The sequence below is a fragment of the Siniperca chuatsi genome, linkage group LG15 (genome assembly GCF_020085105.1).
Source record: "Siniperca chuatsi isolate FFG_IHB_CAS linkage group LG15, ASM2008510v1, whole genome shotgun sequence".
Taxonomy (NCBI): Eukaryota; Metazoa; Chordata; class Actinopteri; order Centrarchiformes; family Sinipercidae; genus Siniperca; species Siniperca chuatsi.
The window spans coordinates 6,223,587-6,247,101 of NC_058056.1; the positions used below are offsets into that span (position 1 = coordinate 6,223,587).

Consider the following 23,515-nt stretch of genomic DNA (forward strand, 5'->3'; position numbering starts at 1 on the left):
TAAAGAAATAAAAGACATAAAATACACAAAAGCAAGAAAATAAACAGCCAGTTCAAGTGGTTGATTGCTTATTTATTGGTAGCAATGAAAACATGAACAAGAGAATTCATTATTAATGAAATGAAACGGGCTTGAAATGTTTCAGTCGGTTGTCATCCTCACCTCCAACACACACACACACACACACACACACACACACACCCTCCCGACAGATAGAGCGCGGTAGCTTTAAGAGGGGAGGCGTGGTACTGCTATTTTGACCGACTTGTCAGTCCCTTCGCTCTCCACTATCATTCAGCTGAATGAACGGCCCCGCACAGGCAGCGCAGGGCATCGGCTCTCTGTTTAGTCAGGCCACCGCGTGACTGAATTTGGTCGTTGTGCCTGGTGACAGCGACAAGGGATTATTATTATCGAGCAGCAATTGTTTTTTCCGCAACGACGCTGGAAGGTAAGTTTACGATTTCACTGAAAATCGAGCGGTACCATGTGATGGTGCTCGCCCCCGGCTCTCCTTTCAGCGACCGTGGAGGCAAAGGGAGCCATCGGCTGGGAATTGTTCCACTGACGCCTCGCTATAGGAGATGGGCACGATGAAGGGACTTTTATAGTGTTAGCTGCGCCGGGTAATTTAGCATTTAAAAATAAAATAAAATAAAATAAGACTTCCACTTCAAGGTTTAAGATGAAAATGTGCTTTGCCTGGCTGCTGTCTTTTTTTTTTTTTGCTCTCCGTGCCAATTAAGATCCAGCGCCTGATTGGAAGCCTGCCAGTCCTCTGGATGCATTAATATTAATTACAACAGTGATTAATGGCTTAATCTCACCTGCTTACCAGCAAATATAACCCGTTGGTGACCGCCATTAGATGCATATTGGTTCATTTATATGCAGTTCTGCTCATGACAGTCTGCCTCCACCGATTATGTTTTGTAGATTTGACTTTTGGTGACAGTATAATTTTCAGTTGTTAATACCGATTTGTGACATAATGATGGGCTGCATTCAGCCTTCACATGATGCGCATTGCGTTTGACCTCGATATTAGGCGGCTGAGCGCTGACTGGGCTGAACGGACAGACATCTCATTCCTGTGCTCATCCAAAGAGGGCGCTGCTTCACCTCAACTGCTCTGTCATCACAGCAAAAAAAAATTGTTCATAACAAGGCATGATGTGTAGTGTTGAGTTTCTGAGTGAGCTTTTCCCTACTTTTTCATTTTTCTGCCCCCCAAAAAAAAAAAAAAGTAAAGTATCATATCATCTATCATCAATATCTTGACACAAGGCAGTGAGAATCTTAAGAAATTGGAACTGGATTTATGAAGCTCCTTATATCAAAATGAACCAGGACAAGGGGAATTATATCACCTCTTTGGAAGACATTTTCTTGTTTGCAGAAAAACACGACTTTCAGGCTCAATATCAAAATAAATGTCCTGTCATGACTGATCCTTCTTGCGGTAGGCAGAAATTCCTATTCTCTTGAGCCAAATTTGGCTACAGCAACTTTTCAGGTTGTGTTTTCAGCATTGTCAAAATGTTTCTTTCTGTAACGGAAACCAGGTGTCTGTTCATAACTTGGCCGTCTAACTTTCAGAAATGAATCTTAACAGCGCCAATTGGTACAAAGGCTGGGATTCTTAGTCTCTCACGTTGGTTTCTGAATTGTTGTTTTGTTCCAAAAAAAAGCAACAACGTTCTGCATTTGTATTTCCTGAAAATGAAGGTAAATTCTTGCACCCTTGGGGGCATCCATACCTCTTAAAGCCCACACTGCTAGTCAGTTAATAGAATGGGAAGGCATCAAAAGCTATTTAATCCAACTGAACATCTGGCAGTGATGCAGCATTGGGTCCTCTTGAACAGTTGTTGCACCATGCTAAGCACAAAATCATCCCCACACAGCTTTGCATAAGGAGTACTTAGTATCTGCTACATTCCTCCTATTGGATCAAGATTGTGCTGTTTGGGAGCGTCAAGTAAGCCATAGTGATCCTTAACTGTTTTTGGCCGAGGTTCAGAGAAATAAGAAAAAGAGAAAAAATAAAAGCGATGATTATAGGTGAAAGGATTGGAATGGATTATGACATAGAAATTACATTTTAATCACGCTAACCCATGGGGACTAAGTGGCTTGCAGGATTTGTCCATGTAAGGCTGCTGAAGGAATTTTCAACAATGTGTAATGCACATACTTTACAGGCATCAATAGGCTGCCCACTGAACCCCACAGACCTGTGTTAATGGACGTCAGTGATGGATGGATTTACTGAAAAGCCCTGCACTATAGCTGGTTGTATATCTCTAAGCAGCGCTGCAATCCACTGAGCTTTTAATATGTTTTAAGCTTTTTCACAGGTTCAGCTTCAGGCATGTAAAATCATACATATAAAACAGGAATATTTCTCTGTTTACTCTCAAGGCAACTAGAGCAGGTGTTCCAGCTATTTGGCTGGAGTATTTTTAGGTCCACTCTTTTGATTATAGAGCATATCCTTGTCCAGCTACCTGTGTGTCTTCAGAAGGGAGAGAGGGAAGAAAAATAGGTCTGACATCCAAGATTAACAAGGCCACTGGGCCTCTGGCTGTGCCCCTGCTGACTGAGCGGAGGGTATAGAACTTTTGGTTGTGCGTGTATGTTTCTGTGGCAGAATGATGACTGGAAGACTTGCTCAGCTCAGTGTGGCTGTGTGTGTGTGTGTGTGTTACCAGGTATCGGTGCGGCCACAAATGGCTCTGGTGTGTGCCCAGTCTAAGCTCCTCTGCCATGGGGGAAAGGGTGGCCAGCAGGGTAAAGACAGGGCCATTGTTCCCAACCAGCTGCTGAGGCAGAGGTTTACTCACTTCACCAGGGCCAGATGTTTTGGTTGGCAATTGCTTCTGCCTGTTGGTGCCGTAAGGTGAGAATCTGGTGTGGCGGGCATGATAGGGCAGGAGCTGAGGCAGGCCAGAGGCATGTGCTTGGTGCACGGAGGGCTATGCTGCTCAAATCTTCTGCATCTTTTGTGCAGCCTTCATTGTAAACACATCTGCCGCCAATTTACTGATGTTTTATGGTTTGTCACAAGCACTCTGGATTTAGATATACAGTGTATGTGGTCCAAATGTGACTTTGTAATAAATCAGTATGCAAAACATACTAATCATCACATCATCTAGAAAGCACTTACACCCCCATGTACTGCACTTGTACCCTTACAGTTCATCAACAAGCATTCCAAGTCAATGGCTTTGTCCTAGTCTCACCTCATAAAATGTGTGTCCTAAAAGTTTGCCAGCAGCTGGCCCTTCTTTTTCTTCTGTACCCTTAACTCATCACTAACACACCGAGCGGCCACAGTGCATGTGTGAGGCTTCGTGCCAGTCTCTGCTCCAGCCCACTCTTTGTGCGGTGGATAGGCAAGCAGCATGCCCGGCTTACTGTATCTGTGCAGAGTTTCTGGCGCAGAGCGAAGGAGTCTGGGAGTAATTAGCTGTGAGGACATAATCCTATACCAGACACAGTGTTGAGTCTGTTAAAAGTGCGCTCCCCCCTTCCTCCCCTTCCAATCCTCAGTAACAAGTGGTTGTGACCCCCCCCGTACACCTCTACTTTACTATCACCTTAATTTCTGAGTACATGTGAAAAAAATTCAACTGGTTTGGTTTGCAGCACAGGCACCTTTTATGTTCAGCCTCATTCAGTCTGGGAGATTCCTGAAGAGTATGGGTCAGGTTTACTTTTTTTAATTTTTTATTGGCGATGCTAGATTAAATAAAGATTTGGACATGTTGAGGTTAAAATATCTTACATATTTTTATTTATTTTTGTCTAAAAAAAAAAAAAAAAAAAAAATGACAGGCAGTAAGTAGCCTGATCTCAGCTTTTGTAGACCAGGTCCTGGCCACAGGGGCTTGGTATGCAGGGCTTGCTTATGGGTGGTTGCAACAGGCAAACAGTCTGTTTCTCCCATACAGTAGTGAGGTTGTTCTCCACCTGAGTTGGAGAGGAACTGCAGCATGGCAGGACTGCCCCAGTATGCCAGAGACCCTTGGCATCAGATCAGCATTGGGGTTACCCAACTGTGCTATGATATGATCTTAATGCACATTTGCTGGCACCTCGCCTCAATAATCTGTATATCTGCAATATTTACTTTCTCTTTCTGTTCTTTGTATCACTTTTGCATCTTAGTCTAGTTATTGTGGTGTGTATGTAAAGTTATGCAACTATAAATATATTTACAGTAATTGCTTGGAAAAACCATCCATGGGTCATGTGTCATACCTCTTTGTTGAAGGAGGAAACCTCTTGTCCAATGGGATCTATCGAACAAAAGAGTGCAGGACACTTTGCATTCCTCTGCTACTCCCTTCGTCTACTTTTTCCTCCTTCTCAGTCTGTACCTATAGTCTAATTTCCTGTCAGTCTTACCACACACACCCACTCGTGCCAAATGAAACAAAACAAGTTATGCAATCATGTGGTTAATTAAGATCTCATAAACCGCAGATACTTTATTATAGGATAGACACCTCAAGTTCTGTTCTCGCAGTTCTGCACAATGTATCATTGTTAGCCAGGCTTTTGTGCACTCGTGCCACTGTAGTGTTTTTGGAAACAGTAGCTTGCTGCCTTGACTACCTGATTAGACTTGCATGTTTCCACCACTGGTATAAATCAGAGGCAATTTAAGTCTCGGTTTCACCATGCATTGTTCTGATTCTACGGAGGGGAGCTTGTGGCCACAGTAAAGGTGGCATTTTGCATTAAGTGTGCATGATGGCCAGATGATTGGTTCTTCAATCATATCAGGGCTAAACACACAGGGAGCAGGTGCTCATGTAAGATTGTCTCTTTAATTTCTTGAGGCATTATCTCCCCATCACTGGGAATGATTTAGCACTGGGGGAATGAAGTTTGAGAATATCCTAATATGCCTTCACTTCCTGACAGCTCCCTGCCCCCTAACTCTCGCTCCTTGTTCCCAACCTTGGTCCCCTTTTTCTCTCTACTTGCCTTCACTCCCCAGACAACTAACTCAATGGAATTGTTGTTTCGACCCCCTTTCTTCATGTAATCACAGGCAATTAGTTCCCATCAAAATAAGCTGCTGGATGGAGGGTTGAGACTTGGGCATCCAAACCCCTTGCTCCTGTCCCCACGCTTGGCTAATATTACCCATATCTACCAAGAAAGGGCCAGATAGGTTTTGTCAGTAGATGGAAGGGAAAGACAGGAGGGGGGTTCCACTCTGGACCTGTGCATGTGCTACCTTGCCGAGCACAAAGCAGCTCTTTCACTTGGGATCTGGAGCACATATGGAATCATTTATCAAACCTCCAGTGCGTCAGTCCCCCGTATTCTCTCTGCTGCAGGTTTCCACTCACCTCCGCATCTCAGATTCACTTTGCCTCTGAAATGAGCTTGAAACGCTGCACCTGGAGATGTTCCTCCATCTGCCCTTGCTCCTTGGTACTCCTCAAAACCAGAATCCAACATAACCGTACCATCTTGAGGTCTAGTCATTTATGTACCCTTAAAATTGATTTCAATTTCTTTGATGTTCTGTTTTGACCTTGTGGTCTGTATACACCATCCACTGGATATAACTGACCACTGTGACTTTGGTTTTTGAACCAAATCGATATTGAATCGTTAATCGAATCGGGACCTTGTGAATTGGAATTTAATCGATTTTGGGAAATCAGTGGCAATACCCCAGCTCTATTTGATATTACAATTAATTTACTGATACTTTCATCGTGGAATATCTGGCATTAATTGCAGTTTACACTTTGTTGAACTATTTCAAAGAGAGTCAGAGTTCGCTTGCGTTTCCTTGAATTAATTACTGTCCACACAAAATTATAGGAATGCTATTTTAACAGTAACAAAATGCCAGCGTGACATCATCTCCAAGGATCTGCCTCTAAACTGCACAGCTGGGTGTAGATAACGGAGCAGCTTGGATGTTTATTTTTTCCCCTTCTGCATTCCAGCTTCTTATTTATAATGGCTATGATATCCAGCTCGGGGGGTTACTTCTATAAAAGGAAATTTGAAGACTTTTGCCGACACACTCGAAAGGAGGTTTGCATGCCACATTTTCTCAAGATGTAACCTTTAGATTTCCAAGAGAAGGACATCAATCACACAGAAAAAGAATGGCGAGTTTGGCTTGGGTCAAAGACAGTGGGATACATGACTGACTACATGACTTCAAACACTGCAGAGTCAAAACACAAAGCTATCAGCTCCCTCAGTAGGTTTCTGCTTTTGTATCATCCAGGTGTATCCTCGAAAGATTTAAGGCCATGCCGTTTGAAGTTTTTGATTTTTCTCCTCTCTAAATAGTCAAAACTGCAATAAGGAATTGTGAAAAGAAGCTGTGTAAAATAATTATAATAGATGCAGCTCTTTGTATCAGAGGTCAAACCTATGTTTTTGTTGAGAATAGACTACACACACAGTTAACTGTGGTGAAAGCTGACCTTTGACATGTGACCTGGTCCAACTCCCTGGCTGGCCCTCTAGAAAATAGTTTGTGTTTACAAAGAGCTTGTCATTATGTGCTTTAGATGTAATTATCTTGACATGTTGGGTAAGTTGCTAAATGGCATTCAAAATCTATCTGGAGTCATGCAGCTTTGTTTTGCCTATGGCCTAACTACAAAGTTCAGCTAGTTCCTCTTTAACCTGAGAATTTCCTCTGCTTGCAAACTGAGTAGATTTGGTCCCCATTGCCAAACTGACGACAGTTCATTTGGCTTGGATTGTCTGCCCTTATGTTTTTATCTTGCGTTGTTTGTTTCCCAGGATCAAATCCTCCCTACATTAGCCTAAACTTCTCAACACTAACAATCCAGATGTCCTCAGTGGCCTGACACCCCATTTAATGCCCAGCATATGGTATTTGTAGCGGTGGATTGTGCTTTAAACAGATTACCTTAATGAGGTCAATTAGCAATGAACTGTGTGGGTTTGGCCACATCATCTGGTGGAGGCCCATACCAGACCTCTGAGTTTCAAAAATTTACTTAAGGTTACTTACAGGTTAAACACCCCTGGAAGAATGTTGAGTCCTTGCTTGGACCACAGAATATCCTTCACAGAACAATGTTTGTGAGTGCATTCACCGTGAGGGGCCTCTTCACAAGAGATACGGCATAGCATGTACTTCTTTGGGCTGTGTTATTGTAACTATCAGATCTTCCTCCTCTTTCCCTCCCTCACTCTGTCTCCTTGGTGGATAAGGGTCCTTTCCACTGCCCTGTGCGGCTCTGTTTGTGTGTTTGATTGTGGGAAAAGTTCTCAACTGTCCATGAGAGTCCCCCGCTCTCAGGACTGGCTTTTCCCTTGGGGTTCTCCAGGCTTGGAGAGGCTGAGCCCCACCATTGCTCTGAGGCCCTTCTCCTCCCAGCAACCCCTAGTGGTAGCAGTGGTAGCACTATTCCCCTGCCCTGTCTTTAGAGTCCCAAACCGCTTGTCTAAGCCATTTGTATGACCAGTCCACTTCCCTAATAACCAGGCTCAACAGCACAGTTTATCTGTGTTTTCAGCTGTGCTGAAAAGCTGTGCTTCAAGCTTTTCAGCACAGCGATAAAGAAGCCTGGCAAAAAGCACTCCCTACCAATGAATCATTTCAGATGGGGGGCTGAGACCGAGACATGAATATGTGACAGTTTTGAGAATGGGCCAGGCTGTGGTGGGTGTACTTTGGCTACTCTTGGAGAATATGTCCTGGCTCCAAAGCTGGGTATTGAACCTGAAATTGATAGCCAAAGAAATAGAAGTTTATAGCTTTGAGTTTGCAGTTGTTTTTTTAATGAGACTTGGTCTGGTTTATGTACAATATATGTCATTTGCCTGAGGGAATTACCTCATTAAACTAAGTTTATGGCTTTGTATATTCAGATTGTGAATTCCAGTGTTTTAATGCATTCATTTGCCAATGATATTGATTTGCTTCCATTTACACATTTGGATACTTTACCGTTTTGTTTTCACATCGGTTTCATGGGATTCCCCTGAAATACAGGTTTTGTCATTCTCACGTAGTGCAGTAGTGTCACTGGAAATTCTCAGACTTTAAATTCCACGATGTATTGTTTGTGTTTGACTCTATACTGACCAACAAATACATAGCCTGTCTTATCTTAAGTAAAGAATTACAGGCTGTCAGTTAACCAAGCCTCCCGCCTCCAGCCTCAATTCAATCTATTCAACTGTAATTTACTTTACTAGTGTGACAAATGTGTTTTTATCAAAGTGATCTAAGCATCTTAACAAGATTTAAGATGTAGATGCATCCCATTCACCCATCTTGTTTTTCCCTTCTAATCCATCATATATTTCTTATCCTTTCCTCACCTGCAGGGTTTGGAAACCATACCACCATAAATTGTTTGACCTGGGGAAGAAAGAATGGTTTAAACATACAGTATCAGACAAAACCTCCCCAGTGATCTCAGTTTGTTTAAAACCAAAGGCCATTACTAAACAGTAAAACATTTTAAAAGCTCAACACCATCATAATTCTTGCTAAGAGTTTTGGATTACTAAATTTGGCTTCTATGTCTTCCCATGCATTTCTTTCCAATCATGTAATGACTTTATGGTGCAGTTCAAAGCTCTTATGTAGAATAGAAAGCGGGGACAGGCACTTTTACTGTGTTCTCCAGGCTCTCTCCCAGCCTCTAATGTATCATCTGAGCTAACTGCCATCTCATTGTGTTTGAGCTTTGAGATGGATGGACGAATGCGGTTAAGGATCCAGGAATGATAACAAATGGTTCTGTCTCTTTGCTATAGAGTAACTAAACAGACAAACACCATCTGAACAGTGGACTCGAGCCATAGATCCTTCATCCCCGGCAAGTTCTTTTTAAAAACTCCTTTTTGCCAAGTGACAAACCGCATGGTTGGCAACAACTAAAGCATTCAGAGGCCGTATGAATAGGGGTCTATCTCAGGAGAGGCTTGTTGAAATGGGGCCTTTGGCTTTCATCCCTCCGGGGGCAGAATGATCTTGTGCAGGTTTTGCGCTGGCAGTGCACTTCAAATGGACTGTTGAAAGGCAAGGCGTTTATTTGTGCTGCATTATAAACTGTGTCCCTTTTCCCAGATTTAGCATCTGTGGGTGTTCTCCATCATCCATAAACATTACCAGGCCATCCCTTCTACCCTTTACATCTGTTCTTCCTACATTCACCTGTAACTACCCCTAACTCTTCCTCTTGACCTGCTGTTGGTGTTTTCCGTGTGTACCATAATTCTCAAAACATTGCTCTTCTCATCTGCTCTCCCCGATCAATACTGATGTAAAACACAGGTTCTCATGTAGATTAGGCGTCTTCTTTCCATTTTTAAAGTTATGCAGATGGAGAGGAGATGGGGAGGAAGCCTGTTAAAACAGTTCAATCCTCCTCTGATATACACTCCATCACTCCCTCGTGGTAAATATCACATGTGGACATCAGGTGACCCCCTTGGTGCTGTTCCCTTGGTTACTGGGATACTGGCCCCTCCTTTGCATCGTGCAGCAGCCCCTCGGAGCAGTGTGCTGTTTTTCTTCTCCTTCCACTTGTATAAACCAGGAGACTATCTGCCATCAGCATTCAGGAAGTGTGGGGGTAAACAAACGACAGGAGCCAGCAGGGGAAACTCAAATGACCCAGCCATGTCCTAGCAACTGTGCAGAGCAGGTTATTTTTGGTAGTTTCTATATCTATCTGTGTTTTATAAGGGGCTGTTTATATTTGTTTATGTGTCATGGTAAACTTGTTTGTGCACTTGTGAGATTACATGGGTTGTAAAAATGAATCAGGTTCAGCTTCTTTTCATTTTAAGCATCATCACTGACGGATGGCGTAAGTTCTTTCCAGTCCTGCCATTGACTAATTAGTCATTTTGAGTGTATTCACTCCCATGCATGCAGTTCCTTGCTACTGTGGTTATGTAGCTCTCTTCTCCACTCTTCTCCACTAATGTGCTGTTGGGACTGGTTACTGTGACTAGTTTTGCCATTGCTTTGTGCAGTCAAAGGATGAGGGTTTGGTTTTTCAAGGCAATTTTCAAGCAGAGGTGTCAATATAAGAAAAATACAGAACTAGAAAGCTAAAAGCTCTGCAAAAATGTGTCTGTGTGCACATATGTGTTGAAAGGTCCATCCTGTCAGCAATGGTGTGATGTAGAGATAACCCATAAGCCACCACTGTCTGTGCCAAACCATCTGACTATTTCAGCCACACAGGAATCGGCCTGCATTAAAGCTACTGGAGGCTGATATATTTTCTCTCTCTGCCTCTCTCTCTCAACAGCTTGGCTGGACTGCCCATTTTCATACAGCATCAGAGCCTCCAATATTTCTTCAGGCAGTGATCCATCCAGAAAATGGCTTTTTAAAGTCCAGTCTCCCTCAATCCCCCCCCCCCCTTACCTTCACATTGTCCAGCAGCCGCGGGGATTAGCTGTGCCATTTATAGTGAGGACACTGAAAGATATTGTGATCATCAGAGAGAGAGAGAGAGAGAGAGAGGTGAAATGGGGATGGGGGGTGTCAGCTCAGTGGCAGTGATGCTACCGGACTGTAACCATGCCCTTGACCACATCTACTGGGATTGACGCTAGCTGTGGGGGGTGGATTAGAGGTATTTGGCAGACAGACTAGACCTTTGGTGCAGGCATTAATGCTCCCATATCAACCCATACACACATCCCTGTCAACCCACCCCCAACCCCCATCCTGCTGCGCTGACAAACGAAATCCCTTAAATGCGCAATTAGCTGCTAGAGTGTTTGGAGCTATTAAAACGGTACAGAGATCAGCTTTAATATGGAAGGAATATGGATGTGATTTATCTTTTTATTTTATGCTACTGACAGTTAAGTGGTTGTGGGATACCAAGAGCCAGAGGGGAGAGACATTTTGGACAGAAGTTGAGGTGGGTATATCAACTTACAGACCTTTTTTTTTTTTTTTTTTTTTTTTTTATTACAAGAAGAAGGAATTATTCAAATCCAATTAGGAAATGAGAATTAAATGAGATTTTCCTGTGGACTTGCCTGAGGTGGGTGCACATGGTTTGGACCTCCTGTTAAGTCAATTTAAAGGCAGCACTTGCCTAACCACCAGTAAGGTATTGCCATGATTGTAAACAATCGGCAATACAGTGACAGCATGAATTTGGAGCTATAATAATGTACATTATTATAGCTCCAAATTCAAAGATTAAATCAGGAGGATATTTTAATATATTTCAAAGTATCTCATCTGGATCATCTTTCTTAAAAAAAAAAAAAAAAAAAAAAAAACCCACTTTCGTATATTGCTCCAAGTCTGTTTCTAACCGCCTTGCCTCCTTCCCTCTCTCACCCTTTCCCTTTCTTGGATCACCATCACTCTGGTGCTGGGCTCTGATTCGCTGCCAGGTTGCTTAGATGACGGGCCGCAGTACATAAACCGGGCAATGTTTGGGGAAGGCAGCGCCGCGAGGCAGGAAATGTGCATTCTTTATCTCTCGCACCTCGGATGGTGCTTCCACAGTCCTCAGTAGTGAGCAGCAGCCACATGAGCAAATGGAAGCCTTATTTTTCTATCCCGTCCATTTTCCACCTTTTTTAAGCCAGAGATAAACTAAATCTTTGAGGTCCGGACAACCCACGCTTCTTTTTGTATTGGGGCGAAAATGAAAGAAGGCAAGGGAGCAATGGTTTGTGAAAAGCAGCAAGAAGGAGCAGCAACGCTATGGAAACACTGAAAATATGATACATCTCAAGGAATTTTCTCAATGATGACTGAATTTTCCTTTCATCACCTGCAGAAATCAGAAGTCGAGTAGTGTCATGCAGAACAAGACTAGATTCACTGATGAGTGAGCACACAGCCTCCACTTCTACTATACATATAAATACACTTGAACACACTCTCACACACCTTACCCGTCATTACCTTGCCTTCCTGACATTCCATCCAAGAGTTTGAGGAAGAGGAAAGGGATCTGCTGATCAGAAGCCTGCTGGTCTGGCCCGTGAAACAGAATGGAGGGAAGAAGCCCTGCTGTTATTCATTTGTGTGTCGCGTACATTTGAACACATACACACAAACTCACTTAGAACACAGTTGACAAAGTATTAAAACAGATGCTGATCATAAATCTGTCTCATGCTTTTGGCTACTGGTCAGTGGTGTGCAGTACATTTCTCAGACTTATCTTCTCTTACTTTTTTTTTCATTAGAATCCACTTCTACTTAGAAGCTTCAAATGTAATGGTATATCAGTTATCAGTACTTTTTACTGTAGTGTATTTTTAGCTGTATTCAACATCAGAGTAACAGTTGCAGACACCTCTCCAGCTTGGCTTGACTTCCTTTTTTAAATTTTTTTACCGTTGTCTCCGGTTAAACTAAAACACTAGGCCAAAGCTGACTAAGCCATTTTGGCTCCCCTAAGGAACAGTGCCATTCAAATAGAAGGCTGTTGATAGCTGAAGAGCATGAAGTTGCCGTTGAGCCCATTTTCCTGTTCTCTCATCGATCTGCTCCTTTCTTCCTCTCACCTCAGTCTCAACAATCAATGCTCATGATTACTGCAATGGCTGATGGGCTGTGTTTGTAAAAAAAAAAAAAAAAAAAAAAAAAAAAAAAAAAAGAGGTGAAGTTGTGAAGCAAGGTCACTGAGTTCTATTTCATATCACGTCCTGCATCGCAGAGGGCAGGCGTGTTCACTGTCTGTGTGCACTACAGTGACCATTGTGGTCATAATAATGCCAGTTCCCACTACAGTACTACTGTCTCGGGAGGGGGAAAAAAAAAGGCAGACTCATTGTTCTATAAAGGAAACTAAGATGCAGAGAGAGGAAAAGCTCCGGGGGGAAAAAAATGCTGACCCACATTTTTGTTGCAGTGTGCAATGGGACAATGATTCGAGGCCCAACCTTACCATTTAACTTAAATAGCATGAAATCGGAACAATGTGTGTTGATTGTATGCCGCCAGAGCAGATGTGATTAACCCAGATTTGTACTACGGGGGTCAAGGCTTTTTTTTTTTTTTTTTTTTTTTTTTTCAGAGCAGGTTGTCATCCTGTGGAGGCCAGCAAATGGGACAAATGCTCAGATTTTCTTCACTTTTATAACCTGCACACACATTTCTGCAATGCTTTGCATTTTTGAAGCATGGGTAAGGAAACTTCTACATCTAAATAAATACAGTTTATAGTGACTAAATGATGCCTATAGTTTTGGCCCATTGGATGCTACACATGACTGCAGTTGTAATGTCCCTGCGGATACACTGCTCACTGAGTTCAGTAGATGTCATACTCTTGAGTAGGGATGCACCGATCGGTATCGGCTGATATTCGCCTTGTTGACTGCTATCTATCGCCAAATAGGATGACATTCATCGATGGCAGTGGCCAATATTTATCTGCTGTGTCGCATCAGTTTTGCGCTGGCTAAATTTTGTGTTGGTTATTTGTATTTGTTGTATAGCAGGCTAAAAAGGCTTGAAGCAGTTATTTTTTTTTAAATAATCTTTTTCATTTTAAAGAAGGTTATATTGAATTTATGCTCATTCAAAGATAGTGTAATGAAGGACTGAACGACTTTTAAAACAGTCCAGTTATTTTTTTTATAAAGAAGAGTTTTTTGTTTCCCTGGCACAAAAGGGGGAATAAATAACAAAAAAACATTGGTATCGGCTATCGGCCAAATTGTTATTTTAAACATTGGTACTTCTACTGGCAACCATTCCAATTGTGTGTGTGTGTGTGTGTGTGTGTGTGAATGTTTGCTTGTATTATAGTTGTGAGGACCAAACAAGTATAGAATGATTGTGATTTTGCAGAGCTTAAATTGAGGACACATTGGTGCTCCTTAAACCTGCAGTAACAGATTTTTTGGCCACTTGGGTGCAGTGAAAATTAGCTGTGAAGAACACTGACAAACAGTTTTGGCAAACGGTTGCCTATTTACACATCCAGCAGACACAGCGAAAAACCTGCTGTCATAGAGAGGAGCGAGATGCAGTAAGGGGATAAGGGTGCACACTTTTGGACAGTCTCTCCTCGGAGGCATTCATGGTGTTGCACTTGTTTTGTTACACATGAAAAGTGAAGGGAGTAGTTGTGTAAAGAACAAAAAAAAAAAAAAGAGAGACCTTGGAAGAGAAGTTCAAATTGTGCCTTCTTTCCTCACCTCTGCACAGCTGACCATTCAGTGTGTGAAGTGGGCATGCTTGTCTGATTGTCCAAAATTCCAACATTGACAAGGTATGGAGTTAAGGACGTTTCTTGACAATCTGACAAGCACTTAGTTGAAGGCATAATGAACCCTTTGCTTTCTCAAAGGGCAACTAGGATCAGTAAGAATGTAACCAATTGAAAGTCCTCATGCATGTAGCAATACAAACCCGTGTATGTGTTTGTCAGAGCAAAGTGGTCAGATCCCTGCTGATGAGCACTTGAGTTGCCACACCAGGCCTGCATTCTTATAAGGAGAGAGTCTAGCTTGATTTCACTAGCATTGTGGGTGTGTTAAGAGCAGAAAATGAACAAGCGTGCAGGACTGGCTTGTCAGTGTGTGTCATTGAGAAGCCAGATGGATTTCAGGGGCACGTGGTGCTGGGTGTGCGTCTGCTACTCCGGGAGCCTGCCTGGGCTCAGCTGGCTTTAATCAACACCATCATTTATCCCTCTTGCCGGTAATCGGTGCACAATGGGCCCCCTCAGCAACACTCCCCTCCACCTCTGCTCCCCCAACACCCCTCCACTCAGCATGGTGCTATATGTATTTACATAGTCTCTCTTGCTCACACAGCAGTGAAAAGACGCATATGTGCGCTCCCCACACTCACACCCACACACCAGGTCATTCACTCATTGTCTCGCACATACAGTAGACACACTTACACACACCTTCAAACCTCAATTTCAAACCTCAAACGTGTTGAAAATTCCTCTCATATAAATCTTAAAGGATAATACCGGTTTATGACAACTTTGGTTTATTTTCATGGCTTTGGCCAGTTATAATAACATTGTATTTACCAAAATAATTGTCCATTTGGGCAAGAAATATGAGCAGTCCAATGATTAGACCGGATGTAAACAAGCCAACGGTTTAGCCAAATTTGCCTGACTATCTAAACCACTTTATTTTAAAACCCGTCTGATTGTCTGACTGTTCATATTTATACCGATGGGGGAAGATGACCCAAACTACTAAAGTATGATCCAAATTGTACAAAATCTGAATTATCCTGTAAGTATTCTTTGAATGTTCTATCTGGATGCAGTTTACACAGTTAAGCAGCGTAGCACAGTAGCAGATGTGGAGGGTGGATAGCTTATTCTTCAGCCGTGATATAAGTAATGGAGTGACAAGTTAAGATTGGGTTGTTATCAATTTAGCTTGGGTGTAATCTCTTCTCCCTTGGTTTGTGTAGATATGTGCCTGATAGCTTCCTTCAGTCTGGGCTGAGTGCTGCTTATCAGCCAAAGCAGCTGGGTAGTCCTGACCCAGCCCTGAAACTATGCTTTTCAAGGACCCTTTGCCTCAGTATGTTCCTCTCAACCACTGAAGGATCATGTTGATTCAGCGGACAACAGCAAAATCCACGTGACAGTCCAAAGTCACTGAAAAAGTCACTGAAAACGCTGCTGAGTAACTTTTAGGGAGCCCCTTCTCAGCTGGGGAACAGGATGTGGCAAAGGGCGCCTTAACTTAGGGGGATAGTAAATCAGTGTAATAACATGTCTGACCCTTCCCACCATATAAGAGGCAGCTGCACAGATAAACTCTCTGTGTGGCTGGATGGAACCCAAGGCACGTGTGCTTGAGTGATGCTTATGGGTCGAGGGTCGACTGTTATTTGGCCTGGCAAGTTTTCTGCAGATATGTTGCATGGTCGCAACTTTTTCTTTTCTTTCCTTTTCTCACCTCTGCACACCTGACCACGGAATGGTGGGGAAATCCTTTGAGTTTGCTAGTTCCCATAGATCCACTGCAGCATTTTGGGATGGGATTAAGTTACTGTTTATCCCCTTCACAATTGGAAATTGTACTTGTTTCCTTCAACATTAAAACATGATAACCGCTGGATTTGTGTTTGAATGGACAGCGGCTCAGAACAGACTGCTCTGACCTACTGTACTGTACTGTAGAGATAAGCAGGACGTTTATTATTCTGTCATCGCTGGGGAGCTCATAAGCAGTGTTGGGCAAGCTACCTGGAAGTTGTAGTGAGCTAAGCTACCAGTTATTCTACATTAAATGAAGCTTCACTACACTAAAGCTACCCCCAGAGAAATGTAGCAAGCTAAGCTACAGCAACATGGCAAAAATAGCTTACTACATTGACAATATGTTTTTAAAAAATTAGTTTTTTTTACGTTGAACCAACTTCATTCCAAGTCAGTGCTATCTCAGTGATCAATAAAACTGTCAATAAGCTGTGCTCTCTGCTCTCACTGCTCCAAATTTGTATTCACTTTAATTTTATTCACTTTCTGCCAATAAAAAGTGAAAAAAATTGTAGTCAGCTAGCAACTTGTTGACAAGTTGCTGTCACTTACTGATCCTTAGCAGTTTTATTTCAGACCGCAGCAGAAAGCTCCGCTGCTTGAGCTTCAGAAATGTTCAAGTTTACTCGTAATGCTTGGGGAGATGTAACGTTAGCTTGTGTGGACGCTACAGCACTACTTGATCAATGAAAGAGCTAAGCTACTGAAAAGCTATTTGATTCAGAAAACAGCGACACTACCACCACGCTGCTGAGAAATGGAGTTAAACTAGTAATGCTGCTACTGCCCAACACTGCTCATAAACTAGGTTCAGTGATGTGCAACACCCAGCTAGGTCATCATTCTAAGCATTACATCTACCAAGAAAGAGGGATTAGGAAAAATGACAGCTTGTCATTCATTTTCTCAGAGTAAAGGGTGTGTTTAGCTGGGTTGGTTGGACCCATTATGGTCAAGCCAGAACCAAGGGTTTGAGAACAAAATTGGTGGGCTATTTTTAGGAAATCCACTTCCTGCTTTGTGATAAAATCTTTTGAGAGAGGAACATTTTTTTTTTTGTCACAGTGGCTTCAAAGGTTTGGTCAGTTGTTGCTTTTGCTGTCAGAGCATTATGCAAAGGCATACTTACAACTGTGTTATGTTTACTTTGATTATTTCTGAACATTATGACACTAGCTGATCATCATAGCTTCTGCCCAAGGAGCTATCATTAGCTAATTAAAATTTGGGGCACATGTTCTCTATTTGTTTGAAGCTGCAACCTGCAATTTCAGCAGCAGTGAACAACAGATATGCCCCCATCACCGGCACCTTCAGTCTAATGTAACGTGACCTTGGTTGTTCAGACGGCACCGTCTGTGTCCAGTGGTGCCACTGGGTTCAAAGAGTTTACCACCCATAACATGAGGTCAATGGTCAAGCAAAAGGGCATAAGGCTGTGGATGCAGACGCGCACCTGTTCACAGGGGGCCTCCTTTGGAAGAACAGATGACTCCCAGATGTTTTTATGGAGATACTGTGACAGCTTTGACCATGTGTGTGTCGTGACGGTACGATAGATAGAATGCACTGTTTCGAATTTAACTAAACTTCCCATCGCATTTCCCAGACATGCTCCACCATACATGGTCATATGCAATGCTTTTGAGGGACGTAAAATCCTTGATTTACATCGTTTTGAATGGATTTTAAGAAGGGACACTCTTACACCTGGAAAAGCTCAGATGGAGGACTTAGTCTTGGGTTCAGTCTGTGGTCAGCAAAGAAGGAACTCATTCTAAAAAGTTTCTCCTGAAAAGATCTGTACTTTTGAGCTTTTTCTTTTGACTGGTGGTATAGGAAACGGTGATAAATTGTAATTTCAGTTGTACAGCTGAAGTTGCTCAGGAGAGTAGTCCTCATGTTGCCAATATAATAGCAACTGGAATATACTGTATAAACCTTGCTTTTGAATGGAAGCATCTGGAAAAAGAGCAAGGCCCTCTCCTTGCAGTTTTACCATGAGTCTTTTTTCCCCATTTGCATTCTCTGTCAGTTTCTATTCTCCCTTTAACAGTTCACACACCTGGAATCATTATGGCCAAGAAGGAGCTATGAGAAGTGATGTATTAGAACAAAAGTCATGCGGGCCCTTTGTACTTTGAATCGCATATTTCTAAAACCTGAAGGTGTCTGCGATCATGGAAAAATTGTGCAGCACCGCATTTCAAAATGGTTGCACTATGAGATTAAATAATTCTGACATTATTCAAAGTCTAATAGTAATGGCCTTCATGCCCAAAGATCAAGGCATTAGATCATTGGTTGACATGGCGAAGCTGTCATGAGTCAGTCAGCGGAAAGCTGGACCATTGTCCAAACATGACAGCATTTAGCTGGCACATATCCAGGCAGACAGCAGAGGTACTGTGGGAGCAGGCAGTTGGGTGACCTCTGACCCTGCCCAGTCTGCCTCTGGGACAAAAGAGCCATTCAGATGCCCAGTACACCCCAAAAGCACTCTCAGTACAAATGCCTGGTAATCCTGTTGAAATACTTTATTTACTCTCAATTCAGATTGGTAAAATCAGGTGGATTATCATGTATTTGTGATTAGAAGAGAGGAAAGAGTTAAGGTAGAAGTACATCCTAGCAGTAGAAAGTAAAAATTTAAACAGGAGGGGTGTAAATAATGAATACAGGAAAGAATGTCACCATAAGAACATGGTGACTACAATTAAATTGATAGTTTATGGCTTTACTGTCATTAGGCTACTCTTCTGCTGATGCTTTTCAAAGATGGATAGTAGTGTTCCCCACTATCATGATTTATAGCTAACATACAATTAGGCCATGTGTAAAAATGTGCCCTCATGTTTATGCTGTCAAGAGTTCAGGCTTTATGCAGTGGCAGTATTTTTCTCACTACTAATTTATCTCTGTGTGGGCGTGAAATAAATGGTTGTGTGCAAAGTGCTGTCACAAGGAATTCCTCTTTTAAACACAACAAACTTAAATGAGAGCTGCCTGGTCAAAAGAACCCTTAAATAATACATTAAGGAACAACACGTTGTAAAACATCACTGTTTGCCATGTTAGCTCTGGCAGCTGCCAGTTTGGAGGAGGACTCTCGCCACTCCTCTTCAATATCTGCAGTTTTAAACACTTCTTCAGAGCCTCTCCTTCAGCTGTTTCTTTGCCCGTTATCAGGTTTGACTGCTCCTACAAATGAGAGGTCTGAAGGAGAAGAGTGGTTTATGAGCCTGGACGAGACCACCTTGGGTGACCCACTTCTTCTTGTCTAATATTCCATTCAACTCTCCACCAAGTGCCAAGTTCCTCTTTACTGCTCCCCCCAGACATAATTTTGCACTTGTTAGCCAGCCGGTGATTGTTCCTGCACTGTGGCAGTGAATTTTTGTTTGTGAAAGATCTCTGCCTGGAATGCTTAGTGGAGTCCTTCATCCACTACCTCACTGGGTACAGGAGGGTTTAGACAGCAGCTCAGCAAGCTTCACCCAGCTGACTGACAAGTGACTGGCAGGTTGTCTGGAGCTACTTGTCATTTCACTTGCACACATATCTGCGAAGAGGAAAGCACCCTACCTGATGTGTCAGTCTACGCTTGACATACTCTGCAGCTAGTTTATCAATCATGACATTTGCCATCCAAGGTGATTTACTGTGGGTAAACACCAACCTCACTTGCGTTTTTAAAGAAATTATCCAGGGAGCAGTGCAAGGTCACTGAAGCCAAGTTTGTAGAGGCCATAATCTGAAAACAAACCTACAGATGGACCCACCCACCCATCTTTTTGCAAGCATACCTAGCTCACTCCATTTGCGTCAATTAGCCGATTGTAATTTTTCCAGATGGTGATGGATGATACAGGTGTATCTGAAGTGTGCTTAATTAGACTGGAGCATGAGCTTAGCCTATTCCTCAGGGATTTTCCCCTGGTTTTGGGGATGGCGATATTACCCTAGAGAGAGAGAGAGTAGAAGTGATGCAAACCTCACTGTGATGCAGCACAGAAAGAGGTGGGAGGGGAAGTGGACCTCATGGAGATAAATCTGGCTCTGTCTAAGACCCGGGCTAATGGATGCATCCCCAGGGCTCGCTCAGGAATGCACTCAGGCATTACCCCTAGCAACTTTGTGTCATCTGTCTTTGGTCCCTAGAGAAAGATGACAAATGGTATTATGACTACCCCTGTCTCCACTCTTTGGCATATCGATGGCTCCCGTTTGTGTGTGTGAGAGTGTAAGTGCCACAGTTTCACCAAGAATGGATGGTGGTTATTGTATGTATTTGGGTCCTGTTTTATAGGCTATGTGACACATATTTATTAATATGCACTGGTATTTTTACAGAGCCGTTGCATTGTGGATACCAACTGTAAAATGCAAATGTACTTTGTTTGCATCTGTTGATTGTCCGAAACATTCACAGTGCAATGTCAAAGGGGCTAAATGTATCGGTCTTGCCCCAGGTTAAACAATCTAACAAAAGGAACGAAAACCTCTATAAAACTCTCTTCTGATACCCAAGGCGTGCCCTTTAGGTTACAGTCCTTTCCCAAAATCTGGTCAGCAGCTCTTTATCTATTTGCGCATTATATAAGCAAGTCTGGAATCAATAGTCTAATATTGATCAGAAATCAGCACCAGACAAGATGTCACCTCACCCAACCTGTGTAGCAGACAAGCAGTCTAGAGGAAGATAAGATCACTCAGTAGGAAATCAATTCACATTTGACCCTTATCTTCAAAGTGTTGGGCAGTAAATGTAACAATGTGTGGTATCTAGAAATGTCAGTGGATTTGTATTGATCAGTCAGTTTTGGGTCAAGAGGCTCTCAATTATGTCTTAAAGGTCCAGTATGTAGGGTTTAGTGGCATCTAGCAGTGAAATTGTAGTTTGCAGCCATTTTAATACCACTCTCCTCACCCTCCCGTTCCAAGTGTGTAGGAGAAACTACGGTAGCCGCGAAACCCGCATAAAACGCGACTGGCCCAATCTAGAGCCAGTGATCGATTTGTCCGTTCTGGGCTACTGTAGAAACATAGCGGTGCAACATGACAGCCTCTGTGGAAGGGGACCCGCTCCCTGTGTAGAAAAAATCAGCTCATTCTAAGGTAACGAAAACACAATGATTCTCATTTTCAGGTGATTATACAGTAATGATCCTAATCCTAAATGTTACACACTGGACCTTTTTAAGGTCTTGCTGATTGACGTGCTGACATTTTTCCAGACACATTGACTGAGGAGAATAGTTGATAGTGTTTGCATTCATTATGAGTTAATTTGCTTAAGTACCTCGTTGGTTAAAATGTTGCACTTATATTTCTTTAGGAGGCTAATTTTCTCAGCTGACTTGGGGCTATGTGGGCTCAGGGGTGGTGTCTGTGACCTGGCCAGTGCAATGGGAGTCTTGAGTTTTTTTACGCTAATGTTTGCACATGCTGGCCCCTCATATTATCACAGTAACATACTTGAACTGCACTTCACAGAACTGTCTGTGGTGTGGCTCTCCAGGGAAACCCAACCCCACCCCACCCCACCACCACGCATTACATTTGGCTGAGCTAATGGTGTAAACTTGACAAGGCCAACAGAGCTTTGTACAATCAAGCATCCCATCTCACCTTCTTCTCAATGAACACTGATTGGATCTCAAGGAAAGCCTTTTCCTGAGTGTGTCACAGGGGTAATTCCTAATGGAGAATCCCATATTTGGCATGTTTTTGTGTGTGCGTGTGCTTGTGTGGGCGTGTGTGCTTTTATGCATTGGCGTTGAGAGGATGCAACAGGAAAAGGGTTTTCCTTTGGGCGTTGTGTGTGTGATATCCCCTCATACACAAGCTTTTATTTGTGCTCAGTCTGCTCAGTGAGGGAATGCATTGGGTGGAGTTGAGATTGCGGGCAGGGTTGGGAAGCGCAGGCCGCCAAGGGTCATTTCCTTTTATTTTGCCCTCTCCCTTGGCCTCACACAGCAGGCACCGACACATACACACATGCATACTGTACATAAATGCATTTATATTCACAGAAAATCCATCACTTTCTCGCTGACATCCACATAGATGCTGTCATGCACTGGAACTGGAATCCAGAAGGGAAAGACGAGGGGGGCGAGTGATCTAAAGACAGAGAGAGGGAGAGAGAGCAAGAGAGGGAGGGGGAGAGAGAGCGGGCACAATGTCAACAGCTCAGCTCCCAGCACAGTCAGCTGAAATCTAGAGCTCAGCTCAGAAGCTCAGAGAGGGGAAGCAGACAAAACGCAGCAGCTTCGGCCGGGAACCGTCGTCAGACTCAGCAAAGGCATGGAATTCGGCCACCAAACACAAACTCCAAATGGCAAAAAAAGGGATCTAAAGCAAGAGGCTGCAGGAATGCTTTAAAATTTTCTTGTAACCTTACTTTGTTGAAAGGCTCTTTATTTTTCATTTCAAGTGACGTGACACAGGGACAATCCATCTCTCAGAGCAGCCCATCGGAGTGGGTAAGTAGGAGATACTTGATCTTGACACTGATACCAGTAACCCTTCCTGGTCACTGTGAGTATTAGCTACACCGTAGTGCTGTTCACACAGTAGGAGATTGCACACGACAGGCTACTGATGTTTAAGGGTAAACCAATGTTTGTCCATGCACTGCATTGTGCTGCTCAGTTCAGCCAGGAAAACACAGACTACTGCAGCCAATAAAATAAACATTAGTTAGTAGGCTCAGTAGAAAGCTGAGCAAGAAAGAAGCTGGTGGGCAACAAGGGCTACTAATCCCTAAGATGATAAAGTTTCCACATTTTTGTGTTGTTGTGATTGGAGGGAAAGGGAGTATTTTACAGTACTTTCTGTTTTACTAAGTCATAAACAGCAGTAAAAACTGGGTTGTGAAATGTGCATGGTCTTTATGCTTGGGCTTTTTCTCCAGTGGTGTTGACAGCATGCCTTGCTTTACCCCCATGTGTGCTGGTGCATTATATGGGCATTGGATTTTGGCATATTGGTGGTAGTCTTGGATTCAGCTCAAGCTGAGATTGTATGGAGTTTTATTTTCTTTGGAAAACGTTGCATGATTTCACGGATGATGGGGGTTCAGTATTGAATGCTGGAGGAGTTAAAAGAGATTGATATCCATGTTTGGTTTATACAAAAAGTTGTCATGTGATGTCTAGGACTCAACATGAAGTTCAGGGAAATGTTTGGCATTTCAGGAATTGAGGGAGGATGGGACAGTGTCATATGTAATGGGCATGAGCCTATTTTGGGTCCTAGACATGGGCTGATCAACATGTTCATCAATCACACAGTCAGGCCTTTGGTGTAAGTAATGGCCTGGCAGCAAGACATTCCATAAAGGCTGTACATCTCTCAGCAACAACTTGCCCCAATATGGAACCAGGGGAGCAGACTTCCACTTATCTCTAAGTGCAACCTGCTTTTGCTTGAGATGTTGGTATTGCTTTTTTATAGACTATCCTTCCACATTACCCTCAAGGGAAGCCAATACTCATTGG

General features: G+C 42.9%; 1 protein-coding gene across 3 annotated transcripts in view; it reads left to right on the plus strand.

The window, feature by feature from the left end:
* The first annotated feature begins 268 nt into the window (after positions 1-268).
* The window catches only part of daam2 (dishevelled associated activator of morphogenesis 2), a 100,584-nt gene continuing 77,337 nt past the window's right edge, over positions 269-23,515 (plus strand). For 2 of the 3 annotated variants that reach the window (XM_044166089.1, XM_044166091.1), the window contains exon 1: positions 269-451. The gene's annotated coding sequence lies outside the window, so the exon portion shown is untranslated. Of the gene's footprint in view, positions 452-22,443; positions 22,499-23,515 lie in introns of those variants that run through there. The other variant, XM_044166090.1, reaches the window with a different exon arrangement.